Here is a 4854-nt window from a genome sequence, read left to right as displayed (position 1 = left end):
GCGCAGGGGCGATGCCGCCCCGGGGTGCTCCAGCCCCCGGCAGCCGCCGGAGCACGCCGCCCCGGCTCTTCGGCCGTTCCCGGGTGGTGGGGTCGGGTCCCCCGGCGCGGTTTGACAAGAGGAGCGGAGGGCTGGGAGGGAGAAGGGCCGGGCCCCCGCACCGGGGCTGGCAGCGCTGAAATCCTGCCGTAGGTCCGAGTCGGAGAAGCCGGGGCGAGGCCTGCGGGAAGCTTCACCCTCCTGCGGCAGCTTTACCAGGTGTTACCTGGGGGTGCCCGCACCCGCCATAAGCCGACCAGCTTTTGTACGCTCCTATTGTTGGGGAAAGAGTTGTGATCTGCAAAGCTGTCGTGCAGAAACAGCTGTCTGCCGGCTCTCGGCTTCTTAAAATGATGATACTGCTCACTATGTCTGTGGCTGGCCTTGCTGAGCTCTCTTCAAGAGACTGGTCGCTCCTCAGTTCAGCCAGCCCATCAAAATCTTGCTTGCCATCTCTGTGCAAATAAGTAGCATTTAAGCAAAACTGAGAAATCTCCCTGGAAGCCTGTGGTTTATACACATACAGCAGAAAAGGTGTACGCAACAGTTGAAAAGGGTGCGGAGTGCTGTTAGCATGGCCTGAAATTGCTCACAGTCCCAATCACCTGCTGAGATGGTATTGGAGGTGATGTCTTTGGGACTTTGTGCTCAGTGCTCCCCATTTTTGTCTCTTGCTGCTGTTAGTATTTGTGTTCGGATCAGTATTGTGACACATAGACCTGAGGTGATGGGATGGCTTCAGTGGGAGAACTACCTCATATCTGAGGGTCTCTCCAGTCATTTTGGAATGTGGCACCTGAAATGTGGGTCGAGGCCCTTGTTTCCTAACCTTCTGTTGCTACTTGAAGGGGCTCAGCTGGCCTGGAAGGTTCCATCCTGCTTCCATTCCTGGGAAGTTTTGGTTTAGCTTATACTGGTTCTAAGGTGTAACCTACCCACAGTATCCATTGTGGCCCCCAAATGCTCCAGGTCCTGCTTTCCAGTTACTGAGTTATATTCCATGTACTGTATGAGCTTCAAACTAAAACCTTGACCACAGATAATAATTTTTTTAAGTTCATCCTCTCTTTTCTACTTTAATATTGCCATAGCTTGAGTTAGTTCTACTAACAATTAAAAAGCAACTTTATAGTGAACACCTCATAGCCTTCTTTATGGCTGCAGGAATCCTGTAAAGTCAATCCTACATAGTTGTACAGACACAGAGTGAGTGAGTAAGGTTATAAGTGTACAAATGACTGTTGACTTCTGGAGAGAAGGAAAATAAACTTGTGTGGGTGGGAGGGATTTACTGGAGGTTCTCTGTAGCTCAGGGTTGTTTCTCATGATGGCCCAGAAGTTACAGAACTGTACTGCATTGGAAGGAAACTTAAAATAGAGGCTCAATTCAAAATACCGTACTGAGGGCCTGCACCTACCTAGTGATGATCCATCAACATACAGCATGGGTCAGTGGAAGCTGTGCTGTTGGGGTTATACTGTCGGTGTGACTTGTGCGCAATAACATCTAGACTGTTTATGTAGCAGGCTGTTGCAAGTTGTTGGCAAATAGAGGTTGGTACTGACATTGCAGTTCTTTTGTCACTAAAGCTCGTAGGTTCCCTCTCATGGAGTTACTCTTTAATGGTTAGAAGTAGATCCAGTGAAAAGCTCTGGCCAATGGTACCTGGCAAGGTACTGTTTAAAGACCTTATAACTCTTGTTAAAACATGGTAATCTTATAGGGCCAGTTATGATTCTGTCTGTCTTTCGCTGTGGGTCATTGGGTTGTCCTGCTGTGATCATCTAGAAATATGGATTGGGATTTTTTTGTTTAGGTGGACTATCCAAGGCTGGGGAAACAAAAAGGTTTAATAATTCTGCTTTTGGTAGCTGTATGTAGTCAGCCTTTTAAACATTTAGTTGCCTATGTTTTGTAAGTATGAGGCCTGTCCAGACCTGCCTGAGAACTGGAAAGTTGAGTCTGAGCGCTCATGATTTTGCAGCTATCGCCTGAGAGCACAGCCTGCCAGGTGAGTGGAGGTGGGTGCAGCTCAGCCTCTGCGCTGGGGCATGCTGCTGGCCAGGGATCAAGGGATTCTCAGGTGGCTTTTCAAAGGCTGGGGAAGTGGCGGGCTGTGGGCAGGTGGAATCCCTTTTAGCAGAGGAGCTGGGTGTGAGAGCGCGCCACTTTTACACAATGGCATGAAATAGCTTTTCTCCTTTTCTGGAGATCAAGTTGGACGTGAAGGAGCTCTGCAAAAAATAGCTGTGGATGTTCGGATTGGTGATAGTCTGCAGATGTTGAGGTTTTGATATCCCTGCCTCTGTTACGATAATGAGGTGGTTCCTTCCTTAAGGATAAACCACCATCCAGATAGTGTGTTGCATTAGTCACAATTCAGAAATGGTTCCTGTGAAAACTGACCAAGATATTCCTGGATTTCCTGAGTTTGTTTCCTTTTCTCCAAAAGAAAGCTCGTGGAAGTTGGTTTATGCCCTTCATTATTGGAAAGGGGAGAGTTTGTCAGATCCTTAGTATCATACTGGGTAAGACGTTTCTCTGACAGTTCCCATGTATCCTTAAGTTTTAAGATTCCGGATGCTTGTCAGAGGATTATTTAAAAAAACCCCAAAACGGTAGGGGGAGAAGGAGAGGGGGAGTATCTTCTTGTCTGAACTCACCCCAGTTTTTCAACATCCTTTTTGTGCTGAAGGACCAAAACCTGCAGATGGTATTCCTCTTTCCTTGTCCAGTAGACGTGTGAGCTTTGTGGATGATGGGAGTTCAGCTGGTCTAACCCACCCTGCACCATCCCTGGACCTAGCCTGATGGATCACCCCCCACTGGGAATGTGGCCCAGAAGGATGCTTTAGCTCCTGAGGCTCATGTCTGTGGATATCTTAATGCCTTGTGACTACTTGGTGGGAACATTTGCAGTGATATGTTCTTTGGCTGCATGCCTGTGCAGGAGGATGAGTGTTCTGGTGCTGTTTAATAACTTTTGGTGTACGTCAGGTCAGTTTTTTGCTGGGTGATTGTACGGTGCTGCAGAAGCCTCTCAGATCACTGTGGTAGAGCAAATACTGAAGGAGAAAACAGAGCATCAGCCATTGTTTTCAGACATGGCAGTGATGGGAGTTGCTATTGTCTTCTGCTTTAAGAAGTCCTCTTTCTTCAGGCTCAGAGCTTCTTCCCTTCATCTGTCTCCTCCCCTGAGAGCTGGCCTTATAATCAAAACACTTAAAAGCTTATTGCAGTATAGGAAAGCGGAAGGGTAAAGAGAAACCTGCTTAGAAATTGGCACATGTCATAAGAAAATATTAATTGAAATGTAATTATACTTTATCCCTCTTCTCCTGTCTTTCACGACGGAATACATTAGCAGCTTGGTTCTTATCTAGGTGTTGTCTGTGTAGCTCAGGATTAATGTTTCAGCCCTTTTAGACAGGATTCAAAAACACATTATCTTGCTGGCTTAAAACAACTGTATTCTCATGTGTCTAGTACTCACAGACTCCTTTTCCCTGTTGGGTGACAAGTGAAATATCTGTCCCCTCTGAAGAAATTGCCTGTAATCTCTGAAAAAGGTTTCCAGATAACCCCTTCTCTTTCCTCCCTTTTACCAAGAGCTCCAGTGCATGCGATGTGTCAGGCTTTTTTTGTTTGTTTTGTTAAGAATCCTGCCTGTGGCTGTGAGATCCCAAACCTATTTTTCATTTTCTCTCCTTAGCTTTACAGAGAGATTGCAGGCCTCTTTCCCTATGAGTGTAAGTCTACAGAAGAACAAATGCTTTTAATATAGGAATTACTACATTAATGGTGAGACCTCTTTAATTATAGCTCCATGTAGCCAATCTTCTCTCATTATGCTCTGAGTGAAAAGATTTATTTTTTTTTCCTTGAATTGTATACACAGCTTTTCAAATTGGAGGGTAGCTATCAGCCCAAGTGTATATTTCTTCTCCAGTCACTTGGATATTCTGGAATAGCAGAGGTATAAGATTGCCTCAGACCTTTAAATGGTAGCCCTTTGAATTGTTTCAGTGTTTTTGCACTTGGACAGTTTTATGGTTTTGGCACAAAAGCATTAGAAAAGTATTTACTACTACTGTATGTTATTTCATGAAAGCTGTATGTACGAGTAAGAATTCATTTTCATGTTTTCAAAAGTGGGTAAATACACTCTTGGTTCCCTGAAAAATAGTCCTTTGGAAAAACACCCTTTTTGTTGCTGAACAATAGGAACTTTTGATGATGGCTGAGGATTATAAAAGTGCAGCTACCTGACTCAAGTGCTGACTGTGACATTTCTGCCTTCTTAATAGTGTCATGTTTTCTTTCATTACAAACTGATTTACAAATTAACAATAATGTGACTAACATCCTACTACTATAAACAAACCCATTAAATATATCCAGTTAACTATAACCATTTTTTTTCACTTCTCCCATCCTGTTCCAATAAATCTTGATGTTCAGATGAATGCTGCAAATGGATTTCTAATAAATTTTCAAACATTTTTATGTATCCAGAGTATAGACACAATACTGTTCTGGACCTTGAAGACAGAGAGCATGTTTGGCATCAGCTGTGCTCTGTGTTCTTAGGAAGTCGCTAGCAGATAAAACGTTGTGTTGTGGTCTTGGGCAAGTGTAGAAGTCATTGCTTCAGCAAGCCTGTCCAACTGCTAGATTGATGTAATATCCAAACAGCTTGTGGGGGATTTGTCCTGCTCATGTGTTGTCTCCTTAGAAGGACTGTAGTTTTGACATTAAGATAGCTAGTTTAAACTTTTCGCATCCTTCTTTCCCATCCTTCTGCCCCCCCCCCC

This window comes from Athene cunicularia, assembly GCF_003259725.1.
Source record: "Athene cunicularia isolate RWA chromosome 2 unlocalized genomic scaffold, athCun1 chr2_part1, whole genome shotgun sequence".
In the NCBI taxonomy this organism is placed as follows: domain Eukaryota; kingdom Metazoa; phylum Chordata; class Aves; order Strigiformes; family Strigidae; genus Athene; species Athene cunicularia.
This window is presented reverse-complemented; position numbering follows the sequence as displayed.